General features: G+C 37.0%; 1 protein-coding gene across 1 annotated transcript in view; it reads right to left on the minus strand.

Annotated features, from left to right (window-relative positions):
- Positions 1–23207, minus strand: part of BMPER (BMP binding endothelial regulator) — a 192222-nt gene that overhangs the window by 102656 nt on the left and 66359 nt on the right. The gene's annotated exons all lie outside the window — the stretch shown is intronic.

The following is a 23207-nucleotide window of genomic DNA, read 5'->3' on the forward strand; positions in this document are numbered from 1 at the left end:
GGAAGAAATGGAGGTAGTGACAGAGTTTATTTTCCTGGGCTCCAAGATCACCGCAGATGGGGACTGTAGCCAAGAAATTAAAAGATGCTTGCTCCTCGGGAAGAAAGCCATGGCAAATCTAGACAGCACACTAAAAAGCAGAGACATCACCCTGTCAACAAAAGTGCGTATAGTCAAGGCTATGGTCTTCCCAGTTGCAACGTATGGCAGTGAAAGCTGGACCATAAGAAAGGCTGAGCGCCAAAGAATTGAGGCCTTTGAACTATGGTGCTGGAGAAGACTCTTGTGAGTCCCTTGGACTGCAAGGCATTCAAACCGGTCAGTCCTAGAGGAGATCAACCCTGACTGCTCTTTAGAAGGCCAGATCCTGAAGCTAAAACTTAAATACTTTGGCCACCTAATGAGAAGGAAGGACTCACTGGAGAAGAGCCTAATGCTGGGAAAGATTGAGGACAATAGAAGAAGGGGACGACAGAGAATGAGGTGGCTGGATGGAGTCACTGAAGCAGTAGGTGTGAGCTTAAATGGACTCCAGAAGATGGTAGAGGACAGGAAGGCTTGGAGGAACGTTGTCCATAGGGTCACGATGGGTCGGACACGACTTCGCAGCTAACAACAACAACAGCAGAAGATTTTGGATCTGAACAACACAAAAGTTTTTGTAACAAAAAACAAAATATGTTTAGTGTTATAAGATTGGCCATTCTCATTATTTTTTATAAAACAATATTAATAGTAGGCCGGGAGGAAACTAAAGAACTTAAGCCATAAAAGTCTATGGATTGCTTTTTGATTCCAACCTGCCTGCAAAAAAAATCTTGTCTATGTTTCTAGGCTTCCAGATGCACTTGATTTAGTTTTAAAAATTATTATAAACAAATACATAGGAATCTGGCATATTGTAAAACAAAACAGCTTTTTTGCATCATCTTTATTTCCAAGAATTTCTGTGGAACCCATATGGAACAGATACTCAAAATTACAAAATGTCCATCACCTCTTAGGTTGGCTAAACACGGCATAAAGGTTCTCTGTCTCATTATTAGGAGCCATTTTCTGATTCTACTTCCTTGAAAAGTGAATAAGTACAATTGATATTGGATTTGAAGTCAAATGCTTATCAGGAGGAGGAGGAGGAGGAGGAGGAGGAGGAGGAGGAGGAGGAGGAGGAGGAGGAGGAGGAGGAAGAAGAACTCAGGCAGGAATCAAAGATGCTTATACCAGTAAACATCTTGATTAATTTTTGCCTAGAATCCTAGCTACCAAGATCCTTCCTTGGAAATTAATTCTGCTTGTCTTCAGATTCTCCCTCTTGCTGATTCTTGGGATATGTTTGCTTCAGTGAGTCTACTATGTATATATGAAACCTGGAATGAATTTATGATTTTGATACAAGATTGATGGATTTATTAATATTTGCCAAAACAGGCCAGTCTTGGTTTTTTTTTAATGAACCTGGATACATGATAACAAGGTGCTACAGAAAAAATATATATGCTAAATTACAAGTTAGCTTGGTATAGGAATATTCAACTAGAAGCCAGGAGCCCAGGAAAAGAAACAAACTGAAACCTTGGAAGAAGAGAAAAGCAATGTCAAATTCTATTTAAGGGGGAAAACCCTCTTAGAGCTAAATGGTAAAATATCAGATAAATAACGAGGCTTATCTGCTATAAAATTGTTCAAGGAGTAGAGCCAGTTTGGCATGGTAGTTAAGGTACCAAGTCAGAAAACCAGGAGACCTGGAATTCTAGTCCTACCTTAGGCATACAGCCAGCTGAGTGACCTTGGGCCAGTTGCCGTCTCTCAGCTATAGGAAGCAGACAAGGACAAATCACTTCCAAAAACCCTTGCCAAAAAAACTAAAGGGATTAAATCCAGGCAGCTGCTAGGAGTCAAAAACTGATTTAAAATCAAACAAAGAAAGAAAGTGGAATGCAACCTTCATCAAGAAAGGTTACAATTGCATGGATGCATGGATGGATGGATGGATGGATGGATGGATGGATGTCTGACAAGATTCTGGAGAAGTCTTTAAAGCAACAGGGTTAGTTGGTGTGTTATTAACCCAGATCTCAATGTTAACTCAGTGAAATGATCACCAAAACCAAAAGGGGATTTGTTATGGAAGCCCATATATCTTGGAAGCAAGGCATCACTACTTGGAACTTTGAGGCTAAATCCATGGCTCATCCTTGATAGATATAAAGGGCATACCAAAATCCATCAACAGTGCCTGGACACAGAAAAGTATTTTTGTTCCATCTGAAACAGGTTTTGGATAGGACATATAGGTGGAACTATGGACTGAGTAGTTTACAACATTGTATAATATTTTTAAAGCCTATCCAGAGTGTTATCAATCTTATTGCTAAATAAGCCATCTCCATCAAAAGGAACATTGTCAATTCTAACTTTTAATCTCAAATATGAGTCATGGTGATACAGGGTAATGGAAAACATGTCATAATTTTGACTGACAAGCTAGTTGCATAATGAATTCCTGCTTGGCAAAAACTTCTGCTTCTGTATGAATAGTTATTTGTCTATTTCTTTAAATGAAACAGAAATGGGGAGGAGCAGCCAGTCCAGGACACAATCTGGTGGTGGAATTCCAGAACAATCTGGTATAGAAGATTAATACTTGTAGTGGTTTGTGTCACTATATCTTAGGCTGTTCCAGATAGAATGGAACATGTATCAGAACTATGAAAAGACCTGAAAGGATCAATGATCTATTATGAAGGAAGGAATATTCTTTATTGGCCAAGTGTGACTGGACACACAAGGAATTTTTCTCTGGTGCATAAGCTCTCATTGTATATATATGAACAAAAAAGTGGTAAGTCATAGATCATAAATCATAAAATGCAATCATAAATCATAAGATACAAACAAGTGATAAATCATAAGATACCAGTAGGAGAAGATAGTAGGAAAGATGAGAAAGTTCTGAATATGAGAAGGATAGTAGCAATACAGCCCTATTACACGGTTAGATATCCTTAGGGATAAGACAGTGCTGTGGGAATTATGTGTTTAGCAGAGTGATGACATGGGGGGAAAAACTATCTTTGTGTTTTGACATACAATGCCCATAATGGCATCCTGAGGGGAGAAGTTGAAATAGTTTATGTCCAGGATGTGAGAGGGCTGTAGATATTTTCTCAGTCCTGTTTCAGTCTCTTGCAGTATACGGGTTGTCAATGGAAGCCTGGCTGGTTGCAATTGTTTTTTCTGCAGTCCTAACTAACCATTGAAGTCTGGATCTGTCCTGTCTGGTTGCTGTGACAAACTAGACAGATACAGAAGTACAAATGACAGACTCAGTAATTCCTCTGTAGAACTGTATCAGCAGCTCCTTGTTGCAATCTGAGCTTTCTGAGTTGACGCAGGAAGAACATTCTGTTTTGCCTTTTTAATGATGGTTCCAATGTTAGCTGTCCATTTCAAGTCCTAGGAGATTATAGAATCCAGAAACTTGAACGTCTCTATTTTGATACTGTGTTATTTAGAAGTGTAAGAATACGAAGCCTTTTCTTAAAATCTACTATAATTTCTACAGATTTAAGTATGCATCACAGGGCCAGTTGTTCAATCTCTGTCTGTATGCAGATTCATCATTATGTCACATAAAACCAATGACTGTTATATCATCTGCAAACTTCAGAATTTTAACAGAGGGATCCTTCAAGATACAGTCATTTGTATCATTGAAGGAAAAGTTTTCATCAGGGTTCAGTCCAAGCCAGGAATAAACAACATGGTTACTGCTTTAGAAAGAAGGTTGTAGTTTATTGAAGAGGAGAGCCAGACAGAAAAGTAGTTCTGGAAGAAAAGAGTGCACATGTAGTAGGGAGTGCACATGTAGTAGGGTTTTTATACCCTCTTGGGCTGTTGTTTGGAATTGTTTCCTGTTCCTGTTTGAGGCTTTGTATTTCCTGTGTCATGTACTTTGACCTGAATCTGAGTGTGCCCCTTTGGCATCTGTGGGTTAATCCTATTATGTCCTGTCCTAGAGTTTAGGTGGGCTACATAGATTTTAGGTGTCTTTGTCTTCCTAAGCTTCTAGTTGGAGGGCTCCAACCTCCTGAATGGATTATTACATCTGCATTTCTACAGAGCTGGTTTCTGCTTGGGGGAAGGAGACTTGGAGCTATTAATAAAAACTGGGCATATTTTTCTGCCTCTTTAAGATCCTATGAGAAAATATAATATTCTGCTCTTTTAATATTTCCTTCTCTGGGGGTGGGGACTGACTTCCCACAGTACATAGAGAAAGGAATAATGGAACATAGGACCAACCTAAACCACTGCAGAACAACTGTAACTTGGGTGATACACCATCATAAATTACCAAAACTGTAAATTAAACTGTAAAGCAAATTAATAATTAATCCCAGGTGGCACTTTTAAATGAATGATGATAAGGAAACCATAGGAGTACAACCATGCATTTATTTTTAAAATTATTATTATATTAAAATTTTTATTTAGCATCTTTCATAAGAATCCAGGTTTTACATGAATGTCATTTAAGAGGAAAATTATACATTATATAGTTCAGTATATATAGTTTGTAACTCCTGTAGAATACATAAGGAATGGCCTTGAAAAAAAGAAGCAAGAGCTGCTACAGAGGCATTGGTCAGATAAACAGAAGTTACCGTAAGTCCCTTCCAGGAAGCTGACTTGTCAAATGTCTCCGACAAGCTCCTCCCTAATGCCTTCTCAAACTAGCTTCAATATAATTGTTTGATTAGCTTAACATAATGTGCCATTTTTTGGAAATGGGCTTCATTGATTTGATTCATTGTGTGCTACATTTTGATGGTGTTATGATATTTTAAAAAATATTAATAGCTTATAAATGTTAAATTATTCTTTATATTTTTTCACATCTTGAATATTAAAGGTAATATTTAATAACATGGATAAATATTTAATAACCCAGGGGGGAAATGTTGTGGAAAAAACCTGATCAATTTGGTTAGCTGTTAAAAAAGACTCCTGATTCACATACCATAAAATCCTTGGAATATTAAAATTCCATGTAATTATGAGACTAGTCCTCTTTTGGAATAACGTTTTTTGTGTGGTTGCATTCAGCTGCAACAACTTTTTTGTATGCTGTCCATCAGCTAGCAATTTAGATCAAAAGGAAGCCACTGAATTACAACCATTCTTCTCCACAAATGGCAAACATATTGAAACATATGATGCCGCAGGTTAAAGCTGTACTGTTGTTTGTCACATATTCTAACTTCCAAGAGTTGTGCTTCCAAAGAACACAAGAGCAAACTTTGGTGTCTCAGCCTTATAGCAGAATGCATTATAATGATTTCAGTGGATTTCTTCTTAATAAAGAAGCTATGTTAAACCTATAACACAGCAATCTGATTTTATTCAATGAATACACTTTTATTTATTTTAACTCATTAAGCTGAACATTTTAATCCACTAATTATACTAACACACTTCCTGACTTTTAGACTTAGAAACATACAAAATATATATTACACCCTGCTTATAATTTATGCCATAGAAGTCCCATTGCTTGTTGCATCAGCCATAATTGTGGTTTCTTATCCCATGCACCAAGCCAAGGTTAGCATAAACCATGAAATAAAAATCACCTTCAGTTATGGTTACAATTTCTGTTTGCTGGCTGATTAGAAACTGTTTTGAATTTGTGGTGCTCCAATTTTTCTTGGTGGATTATGTGAATTAACCTTTTCCATATGAAGCAAATCAGGAATTTTAGGTTTCATCCTCTACTTAATGAGATGGGGCTTAACACTGGAACTTGACAATAAGAGTTCTGACCAGTTAAAGTGGAGCGACATGTATATGTGAATATTGTTGATAACTGAAGCTGCAAGGTAGGCAGTCTCCTTTTGAAGGAAACCCTCTTCCCACATCCTGGCTCTTTGGCTCCTTTCCATCCCACCAATGAAGTCAACATGCTATGGCACTTCACCACATCAGTGCGCTTGTTAAAACCAAACAACTTTCCCTCTCCAACAGTATCTGTAAGGGGAACATGATGGAATGTATGCCTCACCACAAACCATTGTCTCATTTACTTGCAGCTAATGTCAAAAAACAACTACAAAAGCCTGGGAGTATACTGTGATTCACATGTTGTCCTTTCTCATCATCACAATTTGCACTGTTTCCCACCACCACCACCACCTTTGTTCCTGAAATGCCCAACCCAACATAAAACAATGAGAAAGAAGGGGGTCTTTTTTCTTTTTCTTTTGCTGGTCCTTTTAGTCAACCACACTTTAGTTAATTCCAGACACATTATATGTGGAAAACCTATATCTATTTCAATTGTTCCTTTAGTCAACCAGAGAGAATGTTCCTTAGGAGTTCTGGAAGTTACGAAGCCAACAATATCAGGATATTAATGGAGCAGCACAAAAATACTTCTCAGAGACAGATGTGTTCTCCGTGTTACATGAATAAGCAATAAATTCAGGTGTGCCACCCTCCCCACTCCTATGTAACCACAAAAGTCCAAAATCAGACCAATTGTGATTAGTCTTGCAGTGTTTTCTAAGAAAGACTAATTATACCATACCAAGATTGGGACATAATCACTGTTTGAAAACTAAAACAATAACTTCCGCTTTGTTATTCAGAAACATGCAAGAAGGAAAAGAAGAGAAGAGCCAGGGAAACTGAGTCTTGCATAATGTCTGTATTATGTCCAAATATAAGCAGGAACCAAACCGCATTTTGATGGGAACAATTTAAGAAAGGAAACGGAGACACTGACTGAAGTTTCATCATAGAACATTGAAGTTGAGGACATGAATAATGGAAAGGAAAATAAGAGGGGGGAAGAAAGCAAACCAGATGTGAACTTGTAGCTTTTGTAACCAATATGCGATACAGCAAAATATTAAAATTCAATATGTAGAACAAAGTAACCAGAACATAAAAATGGGAAAATCATAGTAGGAAGGATTATTTTTGTTATTTAGAGTAGCATGTATGAGGAAACAATACTGAAGAGATTATTTCCTACATTCATAATTAGCTGCATAATAAAGATCTTTCTAAAAATAGCCTGGAAATTGAAACCCACTAGTTTTAATCTCCAGAAGTTGAACTAGACAAACAGCTACGCATATCTATATTACAGTGCAATCCTAAATGAACAAAAATACATGAGGAAGTAAACATATGTGTGCGTATGTGTGCGCGCACACACACACACACATACAAACACACATACACACTGATACTATTGAACTTTGGTGTTAGAGAAGACTGTCCCATGGACAGCCAAGAAACAAATAAATGGAATATCAAATATCAAACAAATTGATCCAAAATTCTTATCTGAGGTATAAGTGACCAGGTTCAAATGATCCTACTCTGGACACATTATGTGTGAAAAACTATCTCTGAAGCTAGAGCTGTGCTTTGAAGCTGGAGAATGCTCTGATGTTGAGAAAAGTGGAATGAAAGAAGAGGATGATCAAATGCAAGGTGAATAGACTTAGTTACAGTGTGATGGATGCACTGTTGGAAGAACTGAGGGACCAGATTAAGGACAAATAGTCCTGGGGGGAAAAAAACCTATTGATATAGTCACTAAGGGTTGACATCAATTTGTTGGCACATAATGGATCACTCAATCAATGAACCATTTCCATAGCTCCAGTTGTTTAACTTAGCCAAAAGGTTAAAGTAAAAAATTGGATGGTTTCAATTCCCCCCCCCCCAATTATAGAGCAAATTGTTTCACTGCATGTTGTAATGCCCTAAGAGACAAATTAATTTTTTAAAACCTGGAAGAGAAACTAGGACGAGTGGAGGCTGGCTGCCTACTTACCGCCAATTTGGTTCAGGTCTCACTTTCTAATCCACAATTGTGAGACCTGGACTCACAATTTATCTGCAGTCTAATCAGGGAAATCAGGAAATTTGCATGCTATCAAACATATTAGGTATTCCTGAGGAAACATCTTTCTGGAAAAGACTGGGTGGGTGGGTTAGAGGCTGTATATTTACATTGTAATTGCTGAGATGGCTGATTTTAAACAGCCAACCTGAGCTGTTTAAATAGTTGCAGAAAAACAACTCTCCAGATGTAGTCATCATGCTATCTAAACTATGTAGCTTTATAGCCATAGATCAATGCACAATTTCTCATAAAGATTGGGAATTACAGAAGTTGTAGTCCAACACATCTGGTTGGGCATCGTACTAAAGAAAGCTTAGTTACTGGATGGAAACCCCAGCAATTTCTCTATTTCTAAATACTTACAATGCACTGTGGTAATATTCTTTTACTGAACATATACTAATTCTGATAGACTGCACACTCAAGTCTATGCAACAGACACTTGCCTCTTAAAGAAGATTTGCAATCCATGCTTATCACATATATCAACTTCAGAAATACAAGATTTCATACCTTCAACTTCCATCAGCATAGTTATCAAAAGGTACCTGGACCATAAATTAATACTTCTTCTTTTAATTACAGACATTGGAGACCAGAAATATTATAGCTAATTCAGTCTCTCAATAAAAACTTTGTTACTTTGCACAAACTAGTGCATATCTGCAAAATCAGAATCTTCACACCGTTTTTAACCAATTAACATTTAAAATCCTACTCATAGTATCAGTTCTGCATCCATTATGATAACATGTGTATGATCTGTGTCTAATACCTTTAAGATCTAAATACCATACAGGATTATAAAATCAGGCTTCTGGAATTAGTAAGCACTTGTTAATAAAATCTATGTGGGTTTGAAGTCTTCACTTTTTATAGTATCACAGATCTCTGCTTCTGCCACAATTTGCTAGCCTTTATTGTTCCACGGGGACTCTAAATTCTTTTTTGTAATAATACAGGTGTCCGCAAAGATCATAACCCCCCATTAACAAAAGTTAACCTATACTGGAAAAATCAGGATTGGAGGAACTCCAAACAGAGACTGGGAAGGTTTCACTGCCAATTTTTAAAGAGGTTTCCACAGTCAGGGATGAGTTAAAAATCATGCATTTTGACATACTATTCCTCGGCAGTGCTTGATTTTATTTCCTTCTCTGCTTCCTTTTCTCCTTGTTCCAGAACATTACAATAAAAGCAATTTAATACTCTTTTATACTGACCAGCATTGTGTGTTAATGTGGAGACTAGATGGGAGTCAAGGATTGTTCACCCAATTAATGTCAACGCTGCAACTTCGTTTTCGGTTGCCACAGTTGAGGGGGGGGATGTGTGCTTTTAATGTTAGACAAAACAATAAATTGTCCTGTGGGAACCAAGGTCATTGCTGCTTGGGTTTTGGCGGGCTCAGCTTTCTGCTAGAAAGCCTGCCAAAGTAGTTTATTGGGAAATGCAATCAATGACATATTACTGGGGTGGGAATTTCAACTTTGTAACCTTTGGGACAGAACTTCAGTCTTGGTTTCACTTTTGATCGTGTGGATAAATATGTTCTTTAAGAAAACCTCTTGCCTTGGAGTTCTATATTTACTGGTCTCATCTATCAGAACCATGCTATTTAATGCATTGTTGGCTAAATCATTACTTTGAAAAAATATTCACAGCTAATCTGTTCTTGGTAAAGTATGCAGATTGATCTGAAAATCACAGGCTTGAGCATGAAGAGTTGTCAACCTATGCTTAGCCAGTATCCAAGCACCTCTGTGAATCATAGTGAGTTTTATTTTATATTATTAAAGGACAAAGACAGCTTTTCCTTCATTTCTCAAAGTTCCTTTGAAAACCAGAACACCCTGATTTTCACTGGGGTCTGGGAAGTCCAAATGGGCACAATCTGATCATAAATCACCATTGTCCTCTCATTTCAAGCAGTGACTAAAGAAACCAAGGAATTTGTAAAAAATAATAGCCATTTCCTTACCATGCACAAAACCTAGGTGGGCATATTTCCAAGTAGGAAAGCCCCCTTCTGTGCTCAACCACATTTCAATAAAGCTTACAAAGTTGTCCCTCTCATTCATAATAAAATCAGAGATGAGGCAAATCTTATTACAAATCAACCCTGCATTAAGCAGAAACTCTGAACTCTGCTCAGTGCTTAAGTACTGAGGCTCTGAAGACAAGACATTAGGCTAAAGCATAGTGAAGTAGAATATGTCATTCACCAGGTCTGTCTTCCCTAACAGCTGCCAACCCCTATCTTCCATCATATTTCACCTTGTTCATACATCTAGAGCAGACAGATAATATATATACACACAGGGATGGCAACTTTTCCAGCTTGCAGATGAAAAAAATATTGAATATTGCTGACCGAGCCACATTTCCAGAACCTTATCCTAAATTCTTATGAGATGTCTTGTGAAAGAGTAAATATTTCATGAGATGTTGAACCCCCCAACACAATCATAAGAGTGTTTCACACAATTGCGCCAAAAACTTGTAAGATTAAGCAGCCTCATGAGATTTGTTTTGAATAAAAAAATGATATCAATATAGTATATAATAAAATTGTCCCAAAAGTAACACAGGTTATTTTCTATCATTTCTTCTCTCTTTCCTGCTTTAAGTCCCCCAAACAAATATTATATTCCGTATCTAAATGTGAATAATGGCTGATCCAGACAAGTTCATTCCCTCTGAGAGATAACATTAATGGGACTTAAGTCCACCTTCCTCAGCTTGGCTCTAACTCCCAAAATAGGAAACCTTTATCATATTTGCATTTGTATACATCTTTGTTGTTTAGTTTTCCTCACCTTTTCTTTCAATCAGAACCAAAGAACCATAGTAAATATCTAGCATCAGAAAATGCGTTCACTGTTGCCTTAGATTGGAAAATGTTAAATATTCTTGGATTCTCCTTATTTTTCTGTTTTCCAGAAAGTGATATTCTAAGAATTTAGAGGGAACAAAGGCAATATCTTGGTGGAGCAGTGGGCTAATGCCTCCTTAAGTAACACCAGCTGCCTGCAATTAGTGCAGGTTCGAGTCCCAATAGGCTCAAGGGTTGACTCACCCTTCCATCCTTCCGAGGTAGGTAAAATGAGGACCCAGATTGTTGGGGGCAATAAGCTGACTTTGTAATAATGCCGCTCGGGGGGGGGGCGAAAGCCCTAATAAGCAGGTATATACATAGAATGAAGGCTATTGCTAAGCACATTGATTTGTGCTTTAAATTGTAAGCCCTGAGTCTTCGGAGAAGGGCGGTATATAAATGGGATTTATATATATATATATATATATATATATATATATATATATATATATATATATATATATATATATATATATATATATATATATATATATATATGTGTGTGTGTGTGTGTGTGTGTGTGTGTGTGTGTGTGTGTGTGTGTGTGTGTGTGTGTGTATGTATGTATGTATATATATATATATATATATATATATATATATGTATGTGTATATATATGTATGTATATATGTATGTATATATATATATATATATATATATATATATATATATATATATATATATATATATATATATATATATATATATATATATATATATATATATATATATATATATATATATATGACAAATGCTTGTTAACTATTTTTTAGATTACCTTGCTAGGCCCCAAACATGGGACAAATCTTTATTTCCTGTGTCAGCCTATCCTGAAGGCCATCGACAGGCAGTAGTCACACCGGTGACAGCTCATATTTGTGTCTATCCTTTTATTTTCTTAGGATGGAAAAAGTTTATGAATTCATCTCTTAAACAAAGTTTAGAAAGCTGAGGAGGAGGGAGGAGACACCTATGAGTCTTCGGAGAAGGGCGGGATATAAATGGGATTTATATATATATATATATATATATGGATCTTTGGTCATTCGGGTTTTTTCCCGCGTAGAATTGAAGGTGTAGGAGCAACGTTTCGACGGAATCCCATCCGTCATCCTCAGGCTGGTGGCTTCAGCTTCCTTCTTCTGGGAGAAGCATGTGGTAGTGGCCACCAGCCTGAGGATGACGGATGGGATTCCGTCGAAACGTTGCTCCTACACATTCAATTCTACGCGGGGGGAAAAACCCAAATGACGAAAGATCCACATACAAACACCCGCGAAAACCTCAGAAAACATATATATATATATGTATATGTATATGTATATGGTAAAAGGTAAAGGTTCCCCCGCACATGCATGCTAGTCGTTTCCGACTCTAGGGGCCGGTGCTCATCTCCGTTTCACGCTGAGCTTGTCGATCAGAAGGTCGGCAGTTTGGCGGGTCGAATCCCGAGTGCCGCGTAACAGAGTGAGCGCCTGTTACTCGTCCCAGCTTCTGCCCACCTAGCAGTTCGAAAGCACGTAAAAATGCAAGTAGAAAAATAGGGACCACTCCGGTGGGAAGGTAACAGCGTTCCGTGCGCCTTTGGCGTCTAGTCATGCCGGCCACATGACCACGGAGACGTCCTCGGACAAACGCTGGCTCTTCGGCTATGAAACGGAGATGAGCACCGGCCCCTAGAGTCGGAAACCACTAGCACGCATGTGCGGGGGAACCTTTACCTTTACCTTTTTATATGTATATGTGTTAGCAATTTAAATTTACACACACACACACACACACACACACACACACACACACACACATATATATATATATATATATATATATATGTTAAGTATTTGTCAAGGCTTTTTGAATGTACCTTGCTAATTAACCCTTTCATTCCTGCTTTGGCCTGTCTCAAGGCTTATCCACAGGATATAGTCAACTATGACACCTCATTATTTGTGCAAATTATTCAAATTGCTAATAAAGAATTTTGGGAGGCTGAGATGATCATTTCGAACTCTTTATGTTCTCATCAGTCAGTCATACCCTTTATCTGAGATTCGAACCTGGGCTGATTATATATTAGGCAGTTGTTTTAACTTCCTGAGCCACAGGTTCTTTCTCTCTTTTTATTAGCTAGGAGGCAAGGCAAATGTGTGACAGGCCAAAGCAGGAATGAAAGAGTTAATTAGCAAGGTACATTCAAAAAGCCTTGACAAATACTTAACACACATTTGCCTTGCCTCCTAGCTAATAAAAAGAGAGAAAGAACCTGTGGCTCAGGAAGTTAAAACAACTGCCTAATATATAATCAGCCCAGGTTCGAATCTCAGATAAAGGGTATGACTGACTGATGAGAACATAAAGAGTTCGAAATGATCATCTCAGCCTCCCAAAATTCTTTATTAGCAATTTGAATAATTTGCATATATATATATATATATATATATATATATATATATATATATATATATATATCTCCTTTTATTTTCTTAGGATGGAAAAAGTTTATGAATTCATCTCTTAAACAAAGTTTAGAAAGCTGAGGAGGAGGGAGGAGACACCTATTTCCTCAAATGGATGAATACTCATCCATAAGAAATTTCTTTCCTCCTACTTTTTCTTCCAGTGTACAATATTTTCAGCTGTATAAATGGGCAGACTTTATGAGCCAGCTTTACAGTAATTCCAATCTAGCAATGTCAGCCCATCTTTTAACAACATGCAAAGATGTCATCTGAAATTGTTTTAGAAATGCAGCATAGTTGTGTGGCCAAATTGTAAGTATAAGCCACTGGTTAACTGCTGAAATACCTTCCACCCACAATGACAAAATAATAGCTGCTGCTATGCAAAAAGCAGGTTTGGTGTTGGAGCCAAGTGCCATGTTTATTTAGATATATGCTTCAGTGCTCTTCTAAGTGGAGGCTGATGACAGATGTGTTTTTAAGGAAAAATATTAACTCTAAAAAATGTCAGCATCTGTTCTTTTTCAGCCAAGCCTTACAATATCACACCTCATTTTTCAACTCTAAAGAAGTGCATTTTGCTGGTGTAAATTATTGATATTGATGTCTCACAGTTTTATTATAATGCTACTGAGTTACTGCTCCTGGTATTATAGGTCTACATGCAAATATGGGTCAATTACTGCAAGGCAGCTGTGGTCTTCACGTGGCCTACAGAGTCAAGTTTATGTTTTTTCTTCTACAAGGTTTCCACCTGTGTGGAAGACAAAATGGAAAACACTTTAACTCAGTCAAAATTTATTAATTAATCCTCTCTTTTTCAGATCATTAAGTGGACTTTTTAATAAGCCAGTGTCTTCTGTGAAACTCTGTTGAGGAAGAGGGATGAGATTACACTTTAAAAAAAATTCTATTCACTGTGTTTCTGCCTTAGAATTTCTTCATTATTTTGCCTTTAAATGATTACTTTTTCTTCCTCATTTCTAAACCAATGGATTAAACATAAGCAGTAACTTCAATCCCAGAAATACTATTTCATTCAAACTGCTGATTTGGGGGGATGGTTTTACCATTTCTGATTGATCCATTTCTTGACATATATCAAAAAACAACACTGAAAAGTGACATTTTAAGTGAATATGATATTTCCTTTTATGGTGAGACATATGAGGAAATCCAAAAGTCTCAAAGGGCCTTCACATCCTTAAATTATCACTACTACAATATTTGAGCAACTGTCTTCAGCCACCAAACACTTAAGTGACCTTGAGAGTTGTCCCAAAGATGCTTTTTCATGAGGCAATTAGACTTTCTTGTTTTTCTTTGAAGACATTTCACTTGTCATCCAAGAAGCTTCTTCAGCTCTGACCAGATGGTGGGGTTAGGAAGGATTTATACTCCTTGCAGACACTTGATCATTTGCATTCTGATGACTGAGAATCTCCATAGAGACCTTGAGAGTTCCAATCCAATCAGAAACATTTCTTGTGAGATTTTGGATATCCCTCTCTAACCTTGTATAATGGTTTCTACAGGGTTCATTTTTATTTGGGCATACCTTACAGAAATTGTTCCACTCAATAATATTCCTATTAAGTCAAGAAAGGTTTTAAACAGTCTTGTTGGTAGGTGTTTTTTTCTTTCTTCTTCCAAGCTGTGATAAAATATCAAAAAGTCTGGACTTTTTTTAAAAAACCAACTGCATAACTCTACTAGATCAGTACAACGAAACCTTGTTAAACTATAACCTCTAATATAAAATTTTGTACTGCAAGAAATTCTCATAAGGAATCTTGAAATCTTTCCAATACATTCCAATAAATTTCCAATATATCCCTGCTTAGCATGCCACTCTAATGAATTGAAACTGCAGCTGATTCCCTTCATCATTTTTCCCAACCAAATTAAATAGTATAGTGAAAAAGGGAGGGTGGAGAGAAATTGTTCTCTTTCATTAAGATGCCATTAAAATATTCACCATTCTTATTTTCAATAAATTGTATCCTGCATGCATTAGAATTCCAATTCATTCATGAAAACAAATGTCTTAAATTATACATAATATACAGTAACAGTTGTCTAGCTATGCTTGAGCTCAAAGAAGCATTTAAGAAATTGAAGTTCATCAGGTAATAAAGAATTGCTAAATTCTTAGTATATTATAAGATCCATGAGTATTAAAGGCTTCAATAGATAACAAGTGGTGGCTTGGGATTATGCAAAAGGAAGAAGATTCACTAAGATTTCATCACACTTAGACAAAGTCCATAGAGCACAGTGCTACCTAAACAACCTGAAGCAACAAACATTTCATGAGGAATAGATAAAAGTGAACCACCACTTCAAATTTCTGAGCATTTACTTCTTCATTTGTATTAAACCTTCTTCTCTCATCGGAACACAGTATCTCTTACAGGACCAAGGTTTCTAGCAAAATTAGGCAAACCTGATTATTGAGACCATCTTATGCCATCTCACTTGGATGGCAGTAGCTTTCCAAGCTCCTTCACATCATATTTCTTTTTAATTTAAGATGCCAAGGAATATTCCCTCTCTTTTTTCCATTTTCAAGATTTCCTATGTCTGCTTTATATCTTTTTAAAATAAAATACTACATTTTAATCAGTGCAGAAATCAGAACTATTATTCACTTTGGTTAGTATTTCTATCACACACTATGAATATATCAGACTAATATTCTTCTTGCCAGATCAATGGCTTCCAAGTACATTGTATAAGAATTTGAGTAGCAAATATGCTAAATTAAGTCCAAAGAAATATTGCTTTTCTGGCACTGAAACTATCTATGTTCCAAATCTTTTTGGAGACTTCAATGAGATTAGTAAAGATGGATGAGCTCTACAACATAGAATTTTATGAAAAAGTTGAGTATGTCCAAGATATGTTGAGGTCATGCTAGATAATGGGGAGGACAAAATACATCAGGCTAATCTGATCTTGTGGGCTGAAGAGGATTTTCAGAAAATATTCATAAGCAGAAATTCATTGTAAAATATTATTTGAAGAAAGATAGTTTGAAAACAACTTTACAAAATTATAACTATACTATTCAGTATCTTATACTCCAATTATGCTTTAAACAGGTTGTGTATCCATATATGTTTTTCCTGATGTTTTGTTGTTGAAGGTTGTTAAATTCCTATCCCATCTTTCTTTCAGTGGTTCAAGATAGCTTATTTGTCTAGCTGCCTTCATTTTTCCTCCACAAAAACCCTAGGTTCAGCTGGAGAGAAGGAAAGTCGTTGACCAGTTGTTATCCAGTGGGCCACGGAAGTCCAAGTCCAGCACTTTAACTCATTTAACCAAATTAACCTAAGACCTGTCAGGCCTTTTTTCAATTTGTGTAACTACACATAGCAAAGAAAGGTAATTCTTAATTCTATTCTTCTGTTCAAAATTAATTATTTTTTTCTTTTAGAAAACAAAACATTTAATCCAAGGAGGATCAGTGCAAGTACTCCCAGTAAAATTAATATTATAAACATCTTTTATTCTTTTTAAAGATCCTTTTTTTAGCTGTCACGACATGGATATTTAAGGTATATTTTGAGGTAAAGAGATTCAGCTTTCAAAAAGACTTTTTCCTCCTATGGTCTTGTTATTCTTATTGTACTCTTTTATTGCTCTTGTTGCTTCAAAGCTTTCAAGTTAATCACATTGTAACAATCATTTGGAAACTAAGATATACTGTAAATATTTAAAATAATGAAAAATAATAATCTGGTTGTTTCTCAGAATCCAACTATCAGAACCTCTTGCACTGGGTTCCACAGTTTATTTTCCCACTATTTCTCTTTATGTATTTTTTCATCCATACAATGTGAGGCACTTAAAAGTTTAAAAGAATGAGGACAGATCTGCTCAGTTCTTTGAGGCAAGCAAAATACAGGGAATCTGTTATAATCATCGTTATAATGTAATAAATTGATATCCCATAAATATCTTACAGAATTGCCCCAACACCTGTCGTGCTGCTGCCTGAGTTCTGTGGCCACTTGCGACCCGTACAACATGTGGCACATCGCGCTGGTGCCAGCATTCATGGCAGGAGGCTGCATGGCTCATTGTGCCGATCGCACTGGTGCCATCACTCGCACACCACACCAGAAGCCAAGCGGCCTCCTGCCACAAGTGGTGGCACCGGCGCAATGTGCCACATGGTGCGCGATGCAAGTGGCTGCAGAGCTCAGGCAGCGGTGCAACAGGTGTCGGGGCATGGGAGGCATGGCTGCAGCATTGCTAAGGTAAGCAAGTGTGGGACGCATGGGGCAGCTTCACCACTCCAGCTTGCTTTGAATGATTTCATGAATGCTGAGATGGATGGGTTAAATGGATGGATGCTGAGGTGGCACAAAGATTCCACTTGCATTTTCTATTTTCTATTATTAACCACTATGAACAAGATTGAAACTGAATTTTAAGAGAATTAGATTTTGGTGTTTTAGAGCAGTATAGCAAAGAAATATTTTTTTAATTGATCTACATTGGTTGTTAGACATTCCCTGGTAATTTTTAATTTTGATATTTAAGTTTGGCACTTCTCTATTCCCTTGAGAACTAAATATTCCCATGAAATCCACTAGGTGGTGTAAGAGAACAATGAGGTTACTGATCAAGCTCTAAAGATCCTGCTGATTAACCACTACTCTAAAGCAGAAATCACATACTTATTGTTGCTAAATCACAATCCAAAAATAAATACAACAATATATGTAAACTCCAATGCATTTTATTAGCTTATCTGCTCAATGTAATAATAAGATTAACACAATATCACATTTCTTTTCATCTCAGATACAGAGTTCATGCAGTTAGCATTGTTAAGATGTGCTGACTTCTGAAATTATTTAAGGGACGTTTATATGTTATAAAAATGAGATGGTTTAAAGATGTATTTTTGTGTTTTTTGTAATCCAAATATTTGTCAATTCAATATTTGCTATTATATTGATGGTTCCAACAGTTGTATCTCTCACAGGAAATGTAGATACTGATGTTTTGGGTTTTTTTTACAGTTCAAGTTTGAAACAAAGGGTAATTGCAGACACTATTAACCTGTCTCCAATTTCGCTTCATCACTGACAGAGAGAAGTTTCTCCAACATAAGAAAGTATTTGAGAAAGAATCAATAGAGCAGGGTGTCAAGTAGCTTTGCTCTTACTGCAGCAACTATGTTCTATTAACAAAATGAAAGAGAACAATCTTTCTCACATCTGGCCCAGGCACTTTGCTTGTGATTTATGTTATGCTGCCAATGCACAGCAGAGCATCAGTTCAGTGCAATCAAGTATATGCTTCATAAGCATCGAGTCTATTCTTTTTCAGTTGACAAATATTGAGGAAGGAGGTTGTCATACTCATCTGCTGTGATAGCCTTTAATTATAGGATAAATAATATTTTATATAATTACAAATCAGCCTTCTCCAGCTAAGTTTTCAAGATCAGGGGTCCCCAACCCCTGGTCTGTGGACCGGTACCGGGCCGTGGCATGCCAGCAACCGGTCTGCACAAAACAAGCAAATCTACGGGATGCAGGCAACACACAAAAACACGCCCCCTCTGGTCTGTGGAAAAACCTCTCTCTATGGAACTGGTCCCTGATGCCCCAAAGGTTGGGGACCTCTGGACTAGTTGGTTAAGACAAAAACTGCTATCACACGCCACTGGGAGGCTGTCATACTGAGAAGGCTTCAAGGTATGAAGTTGTTTTAACTAGTATTCACCCTATAAACTCAATGTTTATCTCTTAAATAATCTTGATGATCTGAATGCTCTTGAGTTGAAAGGATCACAAAGCTAGTTGAGATGTAGTGTTTAACGAAACCCAAATCTCTTTTTGGTAAGCTGAAAAAAATTTTTAGATCCACATCTAAGAACTGAGAACGGATGAAGCGAAAAGAAACTGAGAATAAAAAAACAAAGAAAAAAAGGATGACTTTGAAAGCAAAACCCACCCAGCCAATATTTCTTGCAAGAGAACAATGCATTAAGCATTGCCTTTAGAAAGAGCACTGAGAACTGAGAACAGAATACTTCTGCCCTGGAAGATAACAAGCAGGGGCATTGCACACCAGAACCATTTGTAATGTGTTTTTCCCCAAGTATCTCAAGGGAACCATTAGTAAATTGCTGCTGTGTTTTTCAGCAGTCATTTAACACCATGTCATTAAGAGTCAACTGTAAATCCTGTGGAAATGTAAGCATAGCCAAGAAGAGTTCACACAGCAATCTAGAAATTCTTGCAAGTTTTTGCATATCTTCTGAATATTTGAAGTGTTAGAATAAATCTGGATCTTTAGAATGTTATTAGATTCAATCTGCTTTGTTTCAAGATATGTGGACTATGCTGTTTTTACTAGGCTCTACATAGCTGGTTGGCTTTGATTGTGGTGGATAATCTCTGTCATAGATGGGGGGGGGTTTGCAAATACATTATGGGAGGATTTATGAAGAATCTATCCTAATGAAGGACCTATTCCATTAATAATTCTAATATTTAATCCACGGTTTCAAAAACTTTCTAATCAAACATTTTACTCCTTTGTATGACCTATTCCAATAGTGGTAAATGTTTGTGTGCCTGTCTAATGAGAAATTGATTAGAAATCACTCTTATATGAGTTTGAACTGCCCACTTTGGTTTTAATAATAATATAATAATAAAGTTGGAAGGGATCTTGGAGGTCATCTAGTCCAACCCCCTGCTCAGGCAGGAAACCCTATACCATTTCAGACAAAATGGCTGTCCAATCCCTTCTTAAAGACTTCCAGTGTTGGAACATTCACAGCATCTGGAGGCAGATTATTCCACTGATTAATTGTTCTAACTGTCAGGAAGTTTCTCCTTAGTTCTAGGTTGCTTCTCCTTTTAGTTAGTTTCCATCCATTGCTTCTTGTCTTGCCTTCAGGTGCTTTGGAGAATAGCTTGGCTCCCTCTTCTTTGTGGCAATTCCTGACATATTGGAACACTGCTATCATGTCCCCCCTCATCCTTCTCTTCATTAAACTAGACATACCCAATTACAGCAACCGTTCCTTGTAAGTTTTAGCCTCCAGTCCCCTAATCATCTTTGTTGCTCTTCTCTGTACTCTTTCTAGAGTCTCAACATCTTTTTTACATCGTGTTGACCAAAACTGGATACAGTATTCCAAATGTGGCTTTACCAAGGCATTGTAAAGTGGTAATAACACTTCACGTGATCTTGATTCTATCCCTCTGTTAATGCAGGCTAGCACTGTGATGGCTTTTTTGGCAGCTGCAGCACACTGCTGGCTCATATTGAAATGATTGTCTACTAGGACTCTGATATTCCTCTCACAGTTACTACTATTGAGCAAGGCACCTCCTAAACCAGATATGTCAAACACAAGGCCTGGGGGCTGGATCCGGCCCGCAAAGTGGTTTCATGTGGCCCGCGAAACCATCCTAGAAACAGTGAGGGAACGGCCCCCTCTGCCTTGGCTCTGGCCCAGAGACCCTCCTTCTGCCAGAGACCCTCAGATCTGTCCCACTCCTGCCCAGGCCCCCATAGGCACCCTTGATATGAACAATGTAGAGCTGGCCATGCCCACCCAGTAGGCCATACGCACTCTAGCCACGCCCACCCAGTAGGCCACGCCCACCCTGGCCATACCCACCCGGCCCCCTGAGGGCAACCGCAATGCTGATGCGGCCCTCAATGAAATTGAGTTTGACACCCCTGTCCTAAACTATACCTGTGCATCTGGTTTTTCTTCCCTAAATGTAGAACCTTACTTTTTTCACCCTTGAATTTCATTTTGTTAGATAGTGCCCAATGTTCAAGTGTACTACGGTTTCTGATTTTGAATTTACATTTTCATTGTCCTGCCCTTTTATGGCCATAAAGTCTCCAGCTAGACTTGAAAAAATGTTCTTTGTGTTCAAATTCCTCGTTTAAGCTGAATTAGAATCTCGATACTAGAATCCCAAATAAGAAGATCAATATTAAAATCTCCAACGGATTAATTTTGGTCTCTGTTTCCTTTTTTTACCAAAACTTCAAATCAATTCTAATAATTGCTTCACCAGCACAAAGTGATATAGTAGGAACATTTTAATAATAAATAAAATGTAGCAGCAATTTTCTACTCCTCAGGATGCGTTCTATGTTTTATATAGTGGTTTTATGAATTGATAATGTTGTTTTACAGGTATACAATATTGATTAAAACGAATGTCAAATGTACCAAAAATGTGTTTTATTATGTAAAACTTTTTTAAAACCTCTTTTAAATATAAATCCTGGCCTGTAGGAAATATTTTTGCTAGTAGAATTTGATAATGATGAAATACACTTGAAGAAAAACCACTGTATATCATCAAGGAATTCTACACAGGATATTTTCTAATTCTTGTATTCAAGAGTTCTTAGTTTTAGCAAACAATCAGATACTAAACATTGTATGAGGTTCAGGTCTGTACTTAGAAATTTGGTTTTGTTTTTTTAAAAACGAACAAACACATAACTGAATACCACTGTGCTTTGCCTATCTAGATAAGTATAATTTACTGTGCAAATTTTAAATGAAATGAGGAGTAAATGGTACTATTACATTGCAAAATATATTTCCAAAGTCTCACCAATTTTTGATATTAGTAAAATGAAGCAGAGTCCAATTTTCAAAAAGACCAGAAGTGGATGGTATGCAGCTGTATATGACAATATTATGATGAACACTGAACCTATAGCATCAGAAAAGTTTGGTGAGTACTCAAGTAACTTAACCAGACCCTCTATCAGCACAAGTTATAACAGAGAAAATGATTTCTACTTTTTCCTCATATGCATTCCTTCACTCAATTTTTTTCCATTTGATTCACTTTTATACTAGGAGGAACAAGTAAGGCAAAGATTTGAAATTGTATTTGAGGGTGTGATGTACAATGATGAAGCTAAAAAACAAGGAGAAGACTAAATTTACATATCTGATAATTTTATGTTTCAAAATCTCACTGCTTGTTGCTTTTCTTTTAAAAAGAAAATAAATATGAGGGATGAGCACAGCTTGCTTTTCCAATAGTGTTTTCAGCTGGTTATGTGTGATATGAATTTTGTACAAGGGAATGGCTCTGTGCTGTTGGAACATAACTATACACACTAACTACAAGATAAAAAGAATGATTTGATAACAGGGAAATCAAAAGGGCCATTCTTGCCCCTGACAAATTCTATTAACACAGTAGATCAATAGTTATGAATTATATATGCATGCAATGATGTTCTGAATTAGCTGAGGGCAAATGGCATCCTGTTTTATCTTTCCTCATTCTTTTCCTAAAAGCAATTTCCCCATGTATCAACTAAGTGTGTTCTCCTTTTGTTATCACAGTATTAGGTTACTAAAAAGGGATTACTGTAGGTCCGGTGTCACTATGGTAACAAGAGAGGTTTTTTTGACCTTCATCAATGGACATAAATGTTAAGTAACATCATCTCAAAATAATACACCACATGACAAGATGAGCTGAATATACTGACACTACTGGTACATTTAAATGTTTATACGGCAGAATCAAAATGTAAAGCATTGTATGGCAATAAGATTACAAAACCTCTATATAACCTAACAGAAGTCCCTAGCCTGATTAGATGTCCAGTTCTGGTCATAGTGCCCCCCTTTTCTTTTGTTTCAGGCTAAGGAACAAACCCTCAAATTAGCCTGTTTCTTGTCCCTTGCTTCTAATTAATTTACTATGATAAAATATGTCAGACACAGGGAACTGGAATAGTGTATAGCAAAACAAAACTGAATGATGTGGTGGTGGTAATTGATTTCAACACTCTTTTTGCCCTCTTCCCCACCCCAACCCCACGCCATAAAAAGAAGATCTAGATGAGGCACCTGAATATCTGATGTCTGTGGAATTTTGGCCCTTAGCAATCATCTTGATATTTCATGTCT

This window comes from Vipera berus (genome assembly GCF_964194415.1).
Source record: "Vipera berus genome assembly, chromosome: Z".
Lineage (NCBI taxonomy): Eukaryota > Metazoa > Chordata > Lepidosauria > Squamata > Viperidae > Vipera > Vipera berus.